Genomic DNA, 16,322 nt, shown 5'->3' on the forward strand with positions numbered 1-16,322 from the left:
GCCCTCCAGCCAAAGATCTTGTTCATCATAAATAAGTTAATTTACCAAATAATACCACAAAGACTTTAACAGAAGATAGTAGACACCACTAAATTACTTAGCTGAGCTCTCAGATCAGAACATATTTATATATATTAAGGATGTCACTGAATATCTGCCTTAAGTGTGAAAAGCTTGGGTTTTTGTTGACTCGCTTAATGTTTTTTCAGTGAATTTCAGACCCAGTGATGATACTTTGGTTTTTCTCAAGGTAATAAATAATGCAGTGTAAAACCTGCTAACTGCTAACAAAGTGAACACTCCAGTTATGTAAAGCTTGGGGTTGGGGGGCAGGGGGCGCGGATGGATGTACACTAATCTTGGTACAGCATGTGTGTTAGGGATGAAGGAAACCGTGACTAGAGACATGTCTTTCTGCTATTTCTTTTCAGAAGATACAGTTTTAACCTTTGCCATCTGGCAACTGTCAAAGCAGATTTCCATCTCCTTTAACCTTCTCCAGATTTGGGTCTTGGGGAAAAGTTTCAAGGAGCCATAGCTGCCTCTTAACAGCCTCACTATCCCTGCCTTTGTCCAACAGAAAATCTGACTCAGAAGGAGTTTGGGGAATTAAAGCAGTGCAGGGCTAAACTCATAGCATGTGGTCTTCTCAATAGCATGAATGATGATAGTATCAAGTAGTGGGTAATCCCACCTCCACGTTTTTTCACTACTAATGTAATTGCATGTGTGCAAATGTCTCCTTTCTTTGTGTAATTGAAAATTGCTAGGTACCTAGGACAATAAAATATAGAGATCCGCTAGGAAAAAAGATACCAGAAACTTTTACAGCTGAACGCAGCTTCATGGAGCTGATTCAGAAGAGCTGTTCTAACATTGCATTTATTCTGAAGAGTCACAGCCTGTTACTTTTTCTCTTTTCCTTTCTCAACTAGAAAAAAGCTGCCAGGACTAATCCATAGATGTGAGTGTACTCATCCTTCTCTGCAAGAAAACTGATCTCTGAATCAGAATTCTGAGAGAAGTCAGCTAAATGTCAACAAATCTGGAGGTTGCATCTGTACAGGGCGTACCTTACAAGAAGAAACAGTACCAGAATGATTCAGTGATCCAGTCATGTGGAAGCGCTACTTTTAAATTCCTAGGAATTATGTAATTGCAGAGCCCACTTGGATCAGAGAGTGGTATTGGTCAGTCATGAAAATACAGCTCCTTTTTTCAGTCATTGGTATGTTTTACCTTTTCACCTGTAAGGTGATTCAGTCTGGAAGCTTTTTTGTGTTTGCTTTATTTCACATCAAATCACTTCTTAAATGTGTAGAAACCTTGTAAAATCAAAAGCATCTAATTGGATTGTTATTTTAAATGCAAAATCTTAGAACAGATTCCCCCAATAAACTTTAGGAGAGCAAGACAAATTCCTACTTAGAAAGAGAAGAGGGAGTGTTACATTCTGATAGACAAAATGGGTTTGCATCTGTTGAACAAAGAATGTCAGAAGAGTAACTTGCTATTGCATTTTCTTTTGTGTTAACTGTGGCTAGCTGCTTAACTACATAGCATGCAGGAGATAAAATATCTGCTACCACTTCCTTGAATGCTTTTTTGAATTCTGTGGTTTGTGGAGCTCTCTGTGTTTCAGTATTGCTGGAATTGGTATCTAGCTTCATTGAGCTCCTAGGCCAAGGACTGAATGAAACTTAGTCTGTTTAGGATGCTGTGCAATGCCAGATATGCTGGATATTGTGTTGTTTCACAGTGTGTTATTTCGTGCTCACAGGAAGAGGGAAAACTGATTGCTAGATATGAGCATAAGGCCAATGGGTGTGGTAGCTCTTCTTCCCCTGTAGCACTGCTTATCTGCACCCAAGTCACAAATACAAAGTTGTGTTTAACAGGATTGTGGCTGATAGGGCACTAAGGCACTCACCCAGAGATGCACATATCACCAGTGCACTGGCCTCTGGGAGGGGCCTAGCACTCACCCAAGTCCTGCCAACACAAGTACTGCACTGTTTTGCTGCTCTCTGAATGTCCCCCATGAGGGTTGGCTTAGCCCGGCCATAGTCCAGCCAGATTTGCTGCAGGATCAAAACACACAGTGCTAAGCACAAACAATTTTGGAAGAATTGATACATTTGGGATGGAATCAAGTATGAGATCCCAATTACATGAGAAATGTTGCTGATTATTCTGTTGTGCAATCACTGGACACTTTTCTGAAGCCAGGAGCACTCCTTTGTGTTTCAGGTCAAATGTTTTCTCAGAAACAAACCCCAAACTAACAAAAAGTATAACCTGCAAAGAAATCAGGAAGAAATTAGTTTTTATTTTGCAATGTTCTACAACTGGGAGAGAGAAAGATGTTGAGAAGCACTGGTCACATAAGTGCGGTTAGACATTTTCTCCTTAGTATACAGGATTTATGATGAAACTAATCACACTGATTTCAAGAATAATTCCAGAAGGTATTCTCCTGGAATGAGAGAGGTTTTGTTTTAGAAAATTCAACTGAAAAAATAAATTATCATAATACGTGAACTACTATGAGTTATGCAGTGATATACCACTATCAAAACTCTTAACTGTGAGAATTACAGCAATATACTACTTTAGTGAGCATAAAGTATGCTGTTAAGACATATGGTATGTGTTAGATTTCTTGGTATCAGTTATATAGTAGCATCGGTGGATATTATCACCATTCTGAAATGAGGTATCTGAAATGCAGTCTTGTTTGTCTTGAACTGTTGCACAGTGACGGCAGAATTGGAGGTTGTACCTGCAGCTAACTCTCAAGTTTAGTCCTCCTCCAAGTCTTCAGAATACATGCTAACGTTGCCATCCCTAACTCATCAGTGCTATAAAAGACACATGTGGTGACAGGATGAATTTCCAATAGACTTGAAGAAGTACTAAGGCCAGTGATTTGGGGTTTATTCATCTGGAATATAGTTACTACCTGTGCTCAAGGAAGGCGATTAAAATGGGAACAGGCAGAGAGAATTGTTACTAAAATGATCAAGGAATACATTACTAAAATGATCAAGGGTTTCGTCTTAGCATAAAAGAAACGTTTAATTAAGCAAAACAGAGGCAGTGTGGGGCTAACAGATAATGTTGACACAAGAACCAAAAGATATACATTGGCTAAGAATAAATCTGGAGTGGAATTCTTATATAAGGTCAGTTAGAGCAAAGAAATTCTGAAATAGTCTTCCAAGAGAAGTAGTGAGAGGGAAAAATAATCTAATTTTAAGATGGAACATAACACTTTTATGAAAAGATGAAATGATGCAGTGCCATAAAAGGCAACTGTACTCAGTTACTCCTGAGATCACCTTGCAGTCAGTGTTTCTATAATCCTAAATTTCTGTGTACCAATTGAAACCATGAGCAGAATTATTACCACTCACAGGCAAGAATTTCATTATCACAGGACTAGGCTGTTCTTGCCCTAGACATGGTGCTATCACAGTTTTGACAGATTGCTCATAGTAGGTATTGGTTAAGCAACAACTGGCACGGAGGGCTGTGCTGATGTAGCTGCTGCAGCATATGGGACATGTATCTGGAAACCACGGTCCTGCACCGTCTGCTAGTGAGCCATGTGGCACTACATGGACAGCAGCAAAACAGGTGAGCTAATGATACTGCCATGGACTTACCTTATTTTTTGCCTTTTTTTTTTTTTTTTATAATTAATGTTTACAACAACCTTAATTCTATGCTGTCATTAGAGCCTGCTGTTATGCTAAAGCATTATTACCTTTTTATAAGTTGATTCTTGAAATACCATGCTGCCCTCTTGAGGTTGCATAATATATGTTTTGGGTTAGGGGTTTTTTAGCTAGTTACTGGAAAGAAAAAGACATTTTAATGAAAATTTCTTTCCTGTGGAAATAAGGAGATGAGCATTTCAAGCCATCTCTGTGTTTTGGGTGGTCCAAAAGGAACTGGGCATGCGAGTCCTTGCAAATGTCTTTGTCTTAATTTCTCCACCTTAACTCCTCAAAAGATCGAGAAGATCATGTGCAGAAGTGCCAATGGCTGTGAATAGAAATAGGGTTGCTTGGTTACAGACGTTGTTCTATTTAGATTTGAACACAGAAGTAATTTGCAGCAATGGGAGGAATCACGTTTCTAGTACTCTGGTGTTGGCCAACAGTCTTGGATGGGTTTGGTCCTGCTACTATCAACAGTGGCAAGGCATACAGTGACAGATACATCCTCTACTGCAGAGATCTGGCTGCCTTAGAGTTTATTCCAACTGTGGTGTTTTGTCTGAAGTGATTGCTTAAGAGAACTAAATGTGTCTATATTGGCAAAATGAGGAATGCAAGTGGTTAGAACAAGTGCCGTAAAGCACATGCAAAGTATAAGCACAGAGGAGGGAGACAGTGTGACAGAAATTGCTTCCAATAGTTTTGGGGTTTTTTTACATTGAAAAAAGGAAAATTACTGGAGTGACTCTGTGTCTCTTAAATGAATTGTTTAACATGAGACCAGATGGACAATGGTGGGAATACACTTAGGTGAAGTAGGTTGCCTAATTGCTCATTTTTTCATTGCTCTGGGAATCAATTCATAGTACAGTGTGTTCATCAGAAACAAATAGACTGGAACAAAAGAGGAAGGAGCCACTTAGGTCCCTTGTTTTTCTGTGCCACTGTAAGGCTTGGATTTGACAGGATATGAGAAGATGTTTTAGCAATCTGTCTTCTCCCCTTCTGCTCCACAGTGCCTGTGCCATTCGAAGGGGTTCCTAAAAAAGATGAATGACAGCAGCTAGAAGGGGAGGTATGCTGGGAGTCATTGCTAGTGGCAGAAAGTTTGGCAGACCTTCTAGTGCCTTGACTACAGGCAAAGGTTTCCATTTGTCCATCTAGTTTTAGAATATTTACTGCTTTTGCCTAAGGGTTCCTTTCAAGCCTCAGCTGTGTTAACATGAGTGGGACTCAGAGCCAGTGCAATGTTTGGTGAAGCTTCTTTCAGACTGGCTGCCATGCTTGGCAGACAACACTTTGTTGGCAATGAGGGTGGGAATGACTGGCAGTTGTAATAGCAATGGCAAAACGAATGCTAGCCTTTGCACTATAAATTTTCATTCCAGCTGCTCAAACAGGAATCATGGGTCCCTGTAGTGCCTCTCCAGTCTGCCTGCCTTGACTAGAAACTAGTAATTGTACTTCACTGAGCAAATATCCATAGAATGACTAATGCAGATGAACCTCAAAACCATCCCTATTACAGGGATTAGTGTTACTAAATGTAGAAGTATGTGTTCTTAATATCATATAAAAGGAAAGCAAATCCACTTTTTTGATATCTTCTAAAATTCCTGAAAAATAGGCAATGGTCCATGTATTTATTTTTTCAAGAGTAGATAAGAATGCTCCTTAGCCAGTGTTTTGTATGCAAAATTTCCAGGTCCCCAGTACTGTACTTCCTCATACATATTTTCAAGTATTCTTGTATTCTCTCTGTGATGATTGGCACACATGATGAGTAAACACCACTACAAATAAGAAAAAATACAAGTAAAAAATGACCTAGAAGTGTTTATAGCTGACTATAAAAAGAATTTCCTTTTTCACAGCTTGCCTGGTCAAAAGCCAAGCATTTACGTTCACTTTTGAATGATCAAATGCTTATTTTCAGATCACGATATACCTGATAAGGCCAGCAAACATGCAAAATAAACCAACAACACAACCAAACCCAAAAGAACCCAAGAGCTTGACAGTTTTATTTCAAGTATGGAATAATCTTTTTAGAAATGATTTGAAAAGCTGGACTGCTGACATAAAAAACATAAGTTTCTTCTTGAAAATTAATCCTATTTACTGACACTGTTATTTTTCACAAATGAAACTTTTTTTATGCAAAGAGCACTTAACTGAGTACAATCTCTTCCCTTTCTCTAATGCAGAATAGGTATGACTTGTTCCTCAAGGCAATGTGACCCTTCAGCAGCTTTCCTGCCTGATATAACATGTCTTTTCACTTGTGTTGTTCATAATTTCTTAGCAACCTGCAAACTGAAAATACTGACATACGTCCTCATGCTCTAGGATACTGGTGCATAATTATAGCAAAATAAATACTGAGTAGAGAAAGACTTCTGTTCAGCTGCCTTCCATCTCTCTTGTGATGTTGCTCTTGTATGTTCCCTTTTTAAAGGTCTGTTTACTGGAAAGGGGAGTAACAGATAAGAAGAGTCATAGAATCATAGAATCGTTTAAGCTGGAAAAGACCTTTGAGATCATTGAGTCCAACCGTTAACCTAACACTGCCAAGTCCACCCCTAAACCATGTCCCTAAGCACCACATCTTTCAAAAACCTCCAGGGATGGTGACTCAACCACTTCCCTGGGCATCCTGTTTCAGTGCTTGATAACCCTTTCCGTGAATAAATTTTTCCTAATATCCAATCTAAACCTCCTCTGGGTGCAACTCAAGGCCATTTCCTCTTGTCCTATTGCTTGTTACTTGGGAAAAGTGACAGACCCCCACCTCGGTGTGTCTCAGGTAGTTGTAGAGAGCGACAAGGTCTTCCTTCAGCCTCCTTTTCTCCAGCCTAAACAATCCCAGTTTCCTCAGCTGTTCCTCACAGGACTAGTTCTCTAGACCCTTCACCAGCTTTGTTGCCCTTCTTTGGACACACTCCAGCTCCTCAATGTCTTTCTTGTAGTGAGAAGCCCAAAACTGAACACAGTATTCGAGGTGCAGCCTCTCCAGTGCTGAGTACAGGGGGACAATCACTTCCCTAGTCCTGCTGGCCACACTATTTCTTATACAAGAGGAAGTTAAAGGGGCATTAGAGCTGTTAGTCCCTTTTTCTTGATACTACTGATATCACTGTGACAGAGGAGAAGATGGGATACATAGTGATCATAAAAAGGCAGGTGTCCCAGGCACTAAAATGCCTCCATGTAGTCCTGAAGTTCCAGGTGCACAGGTTGTTCAAGTAGGGACAGATTGCTGTAATAGACCCTATCTAACCTAGCCAGCTTATTATGCTCAAACTCCATCTTAAAGCTAGCAAGGTTTTCACCCCTGCTATGTCTACTAGAGTGCTCAGCCCCTCATTTGAACTTCATATACTTTCTTCTAATTTCCAGCCTTATTTTGCCTAATCACTTTTAAGCCAGTGTTCTCCTTGGGCTTATGGGTCTTTTCTTCCTGCCTGCTGTTATCTATAGATGTGCTTTTGTTCCTTTCAACCTTCGCTTGCTAAAGGATGTTTCAGCTCATCAGACATTTTTTCTTAGTGGTCCTTCTCTGTTCATTGTCCCCACTGGGACCATGGATGTCTGGAACCATCCACAGATATGTAGTTTCCTATTTAAATAAACTAAAATTGATGTTACATAACGTCACACAAATTAGACTCCTTGACACACTATTAGAGAGACTTTTTCAATGTCTGTCAGATGAGAAAACTCTCAAAAGGGACAATGTGCCACCCCCAGTGACCTTTAGGGCTGCTGAATTGTCAAAAAAGAATCTTGACCTTTTACTATAATAATAGCTATCATCTGAAGCAATTTCTGTAAAAACTGCCAATTCTGACAAAAAAAAAAAGGGCAGCTTCAGGCTGCTGGAAAGCAGTGTAGATATTTGGTGGACTTGTTCTACCCATTCAGGATTCAGCCATGCCCAGAACATCTCCAGAGTGAGCAGCATCAGTCTTATGCAAACATGGTATCTGCAAGAACATAGCCATGGCATCCCAGTCTGCACAAGCATACCTAACATCTGGGGTAAATATTCAGGAGCAGGAGACCTTGCCAGACACAATTTTCTGCTCTTTGTAGTACAGATATGAAAGTTATTTTCAAAAGAATAAATTGTGACACATCCACAGTTCTGGGATAAATTTTAAGAATTCTGTTGCAAACATGACCAGAATGCAGAGCTTCTTTATAAACAAAATTTCTGGAAGAATTCTTACAAATAGAACTAGGGACATGATTTGAACTGGTTACAAATAGACATTTTTAAAAATACTTATCCTATATTTTATGTCTCAATGGCAGCTCAGTTCTTCAGAAATTTCTTCAAGACAATGTATCCAGACAGACCAATGTGTAACTTTGTAAGCCAAGCGTACTCTTGATGACGTTTTGCCTATAGCCTCTATAGCAGTGCTTTTCAGATTTTCCGTGGACCCCGAGATACTCCAAGTGGAAACTTGCTTAGACATCCCACATACAAAAGCTGTTCTAAAGCTGTTGTTGGGAGTCATGCACTTTTCGTACTTGCTTTATTGGTTTCCAAAAGTTCGTGGAAAGTCCTGTTGTAAAGTTCCTAGTTTTCCTTTCATTGCTGTCAAATTAACATTAAATAGGGACATTGCTCATGCATGCTTAGTTTTAATATTTGCTGTTATCCTGGTGAAATGTGTCTGACATGAAACTAAGCGCACCCTCAGTAGGAGCTGTAAAGTATCTGTATATTTGTGTGCTACATTTCATCTATTTTATTCTGCTAACCTCCATCTGTGTCTTATTTCCCTGAACTAGTGCATTACAGCCTTAACACAGGAAAGGTCAAGCTTTTGTATGCAGTAGAAATATGCATCAGTAAACAAAAGCAGCAGCTGTGAACTCAGCATCTATAAACTGTGCTGGTTTATATATTACTCTTCTTTTTAAACTGAAATTATACATAACATTCATCTTAATGACTAGGCCCAGTTCGTTTTGCCTGAAGCCATATGACCCTGAACTCCGACACTGTCTGATTTCAGGCTAAACAAGGTTGGTCTGGATCAGTACTAAACTGTGAAGAAAGAGGAAATGACCTTCAGTAACAATGCTCACTGCTGGTTCAGAGAGGACATATCATCATTCAGCAAGGACACACTTTTTCCTGACTTGGTACTGAACAAGATGGGAGGCAAGGTGTTGTTATTAAAAATGCTGGCCAAAGAACAATTTCATCAAAATCTTACATATTCACTCTTGTTCTAAATTATAAATAAGATCTCTCTTTCTATCCTCACATTTTTGTATCTGAACTACAGAAATGTATCAGAATATGAAACAAATTGAAGGTAAAGTATTATTGCATTATATAACTAGTAATAAGTTGTTTCTGTCTCAGAATTTGAGGAGTGTAAACAAAAATAAATTTGATCTTGACAGAGCCAAATACATTTTTTTGGTGAAATCTTATATAGAGATCCTATGAGAGCAAAATTCTAATTTTCAGCACAAGTTCCTGTAAAAGCACACATCTGCAAAGATGTATGCAGCTGAAAAGAAAATGTAACGTGACTTCAGCAGATTCTCTGAGTTCATCACATGTTTTGGAGGTCTTATTGATAGAAGAAGCGTCCGCAGAGATTGTGGGCTTGAAAGCAGCCAGTATTACCTTACTACAATTTCTTATGCAACTGTTTTTATGGCTTTGTTTAAGATAAGATATTTTACACTGCTATAGTATTCATTAGGTAAGTGTAATTAATAATAGTAAGTTATTTGTCATCTCAGATTCTGTTTCTTGGCAGTGGAGCATTTTGTTTTACTTGCTGTAATTCTGCTACTGTATGCTCATTGCTTCTGAAGTGACACAACTCTAACCCTTTCAGATATCCAGACACAGAGTTAAGTTCTGCTGTGTTATACATAGACCTGGAACCCCTACTTTTCAGATGGATGAGATAAAAATGATAAAGATGATGTATGTAGCAAATAGAAAGTATTGTATTTTCTCCCTTAAGCTGTCATGGGCATCTTCCTAGTGAAGTAATGAAGGAAGTTCCTGAGGACCTTAACCACAAGCAAAAAGTAGGAAGAACTAATAACCATTTTCACAATCCAAAAAAGTCTGTCTTGGAAAGAAATTTCTGTCTATGGAGGTAATTAGAGAAGTTGCTGAGAACATCTTGAATAGAGAACTTGCCCTATGGCTTCCTGCTCATTCCTGCCTCATTGAGGCATGAGAGGAGTAGTTGTAAATTTCCATATAATAAATATTCTGTACATGTATAATGCTTAGAAATTTGAAGTGTTGCTTTACTCTGAAAATTGTACTACCTTTTCAATCAGATCTTCATGATGTGCATATTCAGTTATAACTTCATACTTCAGATGAAGAAAAAAGGATTAAAGAAAGATTGCTACAAACAACGGTCCCACTGACCCAACTCTGCTAAGAACTGAGGAGCAGGATTCATTTTCCATTTCATCAACAGCATTTATTATGAGGTTCTAGATGATGACATATAAGCAGAGACCCTCTCATCAGCACAGAGCTGATAGAATCACTGCAGCCTGCAAATCTCTCCTGGTGTTGGTAGTGTCAGGATTAGAAAGAGCTCATTTGAACAGTCCACAAGACTGGAAATTAAAGGGAAAAAAGTGTGTGTGACATGATCATAGTAACAATTTAAGTACTTTAAAGACACCATTTGAAACAGAAAATGCGTTGAGTGTAAAAAGAGTACTAACAAAGCTGATGCCTTTTCAGAATCTTGAAGAAATACATTCTACAGAATGCGTATTTCTTTCTCTTTCCTTCTAATTGACTCTTCATACAATTTTCCCTCTGTGATTATGAGTCAGCCTTGGCTCAAGTGTCCTGAAGGACATGTAGTGGTCCTTAACTAAACAAACATAGATAGCCATCTAACCATAATTTTAAGTAAGCATTTGCAGTCATATATAGATAATCCACATACAACTTGGCATATTCGTTATTTCAACAAAATGGAACCTAGTTACACTGAGATCAGATCATCAGTTAAAAGTTTTCTGCGGTATAAAATTGTTCAAGCTTCATTATAAGAAATATTTAAAGTTTTAAATTCAGGAAGATCTTATGACAGCATGAGGGATTTTTCTTTAAACATATCTTTCAAATATTAAATCACAATGAAACATCATCTGTATGTGACCTTCTGAAGGCCATGATGAAGAAAAGACTTTTAAGTTATTTTGGTAACAAGTGTATCACCAACAATGGCAAAACAGGACAGACTGAACTTATAAACATTACATCACAACTGTTGCTAGAGATAACATGTTTGCTAAACTTCTCAAAATGAGCTGATACCACAAGTCATCTCATTGTGATCAGGACTAGGACTATTTCCTGCTAAGACTGGCTAGCAGACTGGTATATTATTGCTTGCCCAAAATATTGAACTTGCCTAGGGAAGCTATCTTTATTTTGTGTAAATAAGCACAAGTGTTCTCTTCTGGAAGGACAAAAAGGTTGCTAGCAAATGCAAATAATGGAAAATACCAGTATGCTAATTATAAAGACATTTCAAGTTAATCTATTTTTAAGGAAATCTTACTATTACAATGATAAGAGCAAAATTTATACCTTTCAGTCTTTGCAAACAACATAATGTTTATATTTTGAATTCAGCAATATTGGGCTTTGATATTTAAATAACTTCTCTTATCATGCTACAGGATGTATCTTCAATTTTGGAAGTTCAAAACACACTATGCTTAGTACCCCGTGAAACAGGATAAAAATTTGTTTTTGCTGTGTGCTGTTCATTGTCTTCTCAGAGATTGCTTCATGTCTTGGAAGTTTCCAAAAGCTAGGGAGAACAGTGCAGTGTCCCCTTAATTAAGAGGGTAGGGATAAAAAGAAAGTGGAGAAATAAATGCATAAAACTAGGTCAGAGCAATTGCCTGCATTTCCAGAAGGAAGTAATGAATTGGTTAATGGTATTTTGGTAAAAATTTGTAATTATTAAAAATATTCCATAGATATTCAGGCTAATTTTCAGTGGACTGTAAAGCCAGATTTTACTGTTATGACCCTGTATGGACCAAAGATGAGTGTGTGGGAACCAACATAACTTGGCAAGCAAAACAGCAATCATGTCGTAAAAGTTGTTCCAGCTGCTGAACAGAAAAGGATGAGTGTTTTGTACAAAGTGTCCCTATTCCTTGCTTTTGACAGAGATAGCGCACAGCTTAAATGCTCTTATCTGCTTTATCTTGGTTTTAGTAGACTTGCATGGCAGCCTTCTACACTAGAGCAATGGAGCTTCTCAAGCCCAGCCTGATGGCAGGGCTCCCAGGGGACACGCTGAACTGCTGCGGAGCCCCGGTTCCACAGTGGCTCTGTTAGCAGGGAGAAACTCACACAAAACAGCACCAGCTTGTGCATAATTATTAGAGGGCTTCTAACGCAAGTCAAATTGAACAGATCTTTCCATTCTTTATTTATACTGTATGCTGCAGACTGTTGGGATCCTGAGCCATCTTTGGATCAACTCATCTGGCACTGAAAACCTACTGAGGAAGTAAAGACTAGTTTACTTTGCTGAGAAGCAAAATAAAATTATCTTTGTTCTCTGTGCTCTGTGGCTAGATTCTATGCATTACCTCAGACACCTCCGTGTTAACACAAGCGACACTTTCAGTGTGCCTTTCCCTTGGTTTTGTTTCATAACTTGGAAGCTTTCTTAGGAAAACAAAATGTCATTTGTTGTCTAGCAAGCAAAAAACATATTTCACATATTTCAGATGTACAAAGGTGCTACTGAACAAAGTTACAAGCTAGACATCAAATTTAGCACTGCTTCTGCTGAAATTTGTCATACCTCTTTCTAATGCAATGCACAGCAGCTCTCTGCAGTGATAGCAGAACAGCTTCTATTATGCAGCAAAGCAAATTAATACTTTGCGTGAAGGCTCAGGTCGAAATAGTTGATGGCTTGTGTGCAGAAGCTACTCTGTTATGTGATTAGGCAATTATGTAGAGTATAAGTGGAAACCTGAACACATACATTTATTTTTGAATTTCAATTGGGACATTTTTTAAACCATTTGCTTTTAGGATCAGCATTATTCACATTTCTTGTGTTACAAGAGAACCTCATCTACACAGAGAGCAGATGACCTTTTCTAGTAGCATATGCTGAATATGTTAAATATTTTAATTAATTTCAAATAAAGAAATGGGTCATATTATTTATCTGCAACATAAAAATTCAAATCACCTTGAAAGAAAATTAAGATTATGTCCAATTTTGTATTACCTAATCTTTGCTACTTACTAGTATTTTGTTTCTTTGTCTTAGGGGCTGCAAATTTAACCAAAATTTCAGATAAATATCTTTGAAAGAGAGTTGAGCTAAAAACAACATAACTAATTCTATATCACAGAGCAGAACTCCTGAGTACTTTTGGAAATGTCAGTGATAATCAGGGAGTTTTCAAATGAACTTTAAAGCATTGTAAACAAAATCTTGCCTTCCTTAGGACTTCATGAGTCAGTTTTGATTTCTGTATCTATTTCTGCTTCTGAAGAATCATTAAAGAAAATATATTTGCCAAAATTACTTAGAAGGAACATGGGCTAAATTCAGAGGGTTTAATTTGCACTTAAATCCAAATATGTGATTCTCTTTGACTTTAAATTGGAAGAAAGCAGAATTTAGTCATGACCTGTTATTATGTATTCTGAATATGTTGAGCAATTATACTTTTGTCTCCAATTGTCATGAGACTATGACAAATGGAAGTATGTGCTGTATGTATGCAATCACAGCCAACTAAAGACTGCCTGCAGTTACTTCTCTTCACCTTCAATGAAACAAGTGGTTTAATACAGAAGAAACATTTTGCCTCGTGTTCTCTTACTTCCTGGTTGCTAGAAACAGTTCATTTAAGAAATGTAACTAGTTTGAATTGTGTGGCCTTATAATGATTTTCTGCAGCATTATGTTGCCACAATCTTGTTTGACAGAAGGTGTCAAGCTGTCAAGATAGTTGTTTGGCATAATGGAAATAGGACACTTTTTTCCCTCAGGGGTATTTTTTCCATATTTATGGGAATTATGTTTTTGCAATGAAATGACACCGCAATGGTCTTCCGTGTTTCTAAACAATAAATAGTTATTTGAATTCCCTTGTCTATGTACAAAGTAGTATTTTCCCCCCAAAAAAGCCTCTTTTTTATTAAAAGAATAGGAAAATAGCACCATCATTTTTTTTTCCTGCAACTAAGAATAATTGCTGAGCAGAAATCTAGGCATATTGTCCGAGGTTTATAGCCAAACTCCTTTGTGTATTACTCTGAGCCACATATTAGCACAAACGACTATACAGCTATAAATCTTTAAAGTTGTTCCGTACTGATATAGCATATATATGACAATTAAGGTCACACTTATCTGGCTGCTGCTATGATTTGAAATCTTTTCTTCTTCCTTTTCAGAATTCAACAAAATAATGCAATAGTCTTGCAATAAATCCACTGGGTAGAAAGGTTTCAGTCACAAACAGATACTTGGCATTTTCATATTAAAAAAAAAATTGCTGGCCCTGCATAAAGGACCTTCTTCTCCTAAGGTTCCTCCAGTTGACCATTTGTCCAAAAATAAGTAAAAATATTTACAAAGGCAGCTGGCTGTATGTTACTTCCAAGGACACCAGTGTGCAATCCCCACATTTTTCCTACGGTGCACACATTGTATTAGTCGCTTATTTACAGATACAAATGCTAGCTTGAATTTGTCAGTCCTTACAGGTATCCATTTCCTTTATTTAATTAAACTTTATGTTCAGAAAAGACACAGTATTTACATTTCAAATCCCATCATACTACTTAATCCATTTTTCTGGTCCTAGATTTGCATTTAATTCAGGATTTGAGTTATGCTCAACCTCATTGTTCCAAGTAATAGAGTTTATTAGGATGGCTATACACAATATTGCATATAATGAATGTGAGAAACAGAAAGCTAAGTTGCAAAGCCAACAGTGGAGGAAAACAAGACTAGCAATTTTGGGTGACTCCATTTTGGAAGGCCAATGTGTTTCCAAGGCCTCATTTTCAAAAAGCATCACTGAAGTTTCCCACAGTGTCAAGAAGATCAGTCATCGTTTCTTACTAATTGGACTAAGTCTGAAAAACACACTCTGTACATTTACAGAATTGGTGTCAAACTCCTTGACTAATTGAAAAGAAAATTAAAATCTTCCATTCTCTGAAATGTTGTGGCTTTCTTTTCACACTTCCTACACTAGGATAAGACAAACTGCCCTAGAACTTATATTCAGTACCTTCAGGAAACACCTCTCACATTAATACAACTCTTATAAACCTTATGAGACTGCTTTCTCAGTTGCTTACGTGTATGAGAGATTTCTGCCATTTGGTGTTAAAAATAGGCTTCATAAAGCAGGAAGAGGAAGAAAAAATCTTTTAAAATTATCTAGAAATTTATTCTTTAGTGAAAAATGAGATTAAAAAATGAAATGTGTGAACTTTTTAGGTATTCTTAAACAAGAGGATGTATTTTTAAGAAAAAATTAAATAACCAGCTGATGTGGATCAGTATTTCTGTAAGTAAAAATTAACTTCTTATTTCTAGGTACGTGGCTTGAGATTGAAGAGAATTTCCAGCTACCTATTTTATACAGCACTAAAATGTAAAAGTAAGTAAAACCAACTTAATTACAGAAATATCTTCATGCATTAGAAAACATTTATTAGCTACAGCACAAAGTGTGCATAAGTCTTCCTTAAAAGTAAATGTTTACTAGTAATTTCTTAGTCTGTCCCCCCAGTGCCATAGTGGCTTTGCTAAATCCCAGAATTACAAGTAGTAATAAAATTATTTTCTTGCTCCCCCTTCCCATCCTTCCCATAATTATCCAGAAGATTTAAAGCACTAGACTAAAATATCTTAAGATTATTTTGCATTAGAAGTATTCACCCTTGAAAATTATCCATATGAAATAATTCAACTAAAAAAAAATCACTTAAAAATAACGTTCCTGACTTGTACTCCAAACTCATATCCACAATTCTTGTTGAAATAACTTTACCATAGATTCAGCCAGTAAACCATATTGAAATGCCATATGATCACCTGTGTCACTGCATGATGCTATCCCAAGAAACAGGGCTTTCTCAAAGTGAGCTTAGTGGATCTCTGCTCTGGGATTTATACAATGCAATAAAAAATGACAAAAAACATGAATGCAAATGTATTTTAAAATATAATATTAGCATTGTCAACATGAAAGACTTTATTTACTGCACAGAAAAGAAAATATTCAGAATAGTGTGATTTGTTTCGGGGAATGCACAAAAAAGTTTCAACAACTAACATACAGTGTTTCTTTGCAAAATAGCCCTTTGCATGATGCTGAAGCTGAAACGGTTTTTGCCCACTGGTATCTACGTACTTGTAAAAGGAGGTCATTAGCCTCTATTGTGACTGCTCCTTTTGGATTACCTGTCTTTGTCTTTACACAAGTCAAACAATAAATAAAGGTAGTCTGTTAATATAGATTAGAGGTTAAACTGTTATTTATTGTCGCATTTTATGG

The 16,322-nt window shown here is 37.3% G+C and overlaps 1 long non-coding RNA gene across 1 annotated transcript in view; it reads right to left on the reverse strand.

Annotated features, from left to right (window-relative positions):
* LOC141929355 (uncharacterized) overlaps window positions 1-15,884 on the reverse strand; it is a 31,067-nt gene extending 15,183 nt beyond the window's left edge. The window contains exon 1 of the long non-coding RNA XR_012625009.1: window positions 15,860-15,884. This is a non-coding gene — a long non-coding RNA (uncharacterized LOC141929355). The remainder of the gene's footprint in view (window positions 1-15,859) is intronic.
* Window positions 15,885-16,322: the final 438 nt, after the last annotated feature.

The sequence above is a fragment of the Strix aluco genome, chromosome 13 (assembly GCF_031877795.1).
Source record: "Strix aluco isolate bStrAlu1 chromosome 13, bStrAlu1.hap1, whole genome shotgun sequence".
NCBI classification, from domain to species: Eukaryota; Metazoa; Chordata; class Aves; order Strigiformes; family Strigidae; genus Strix; species Strix aluco.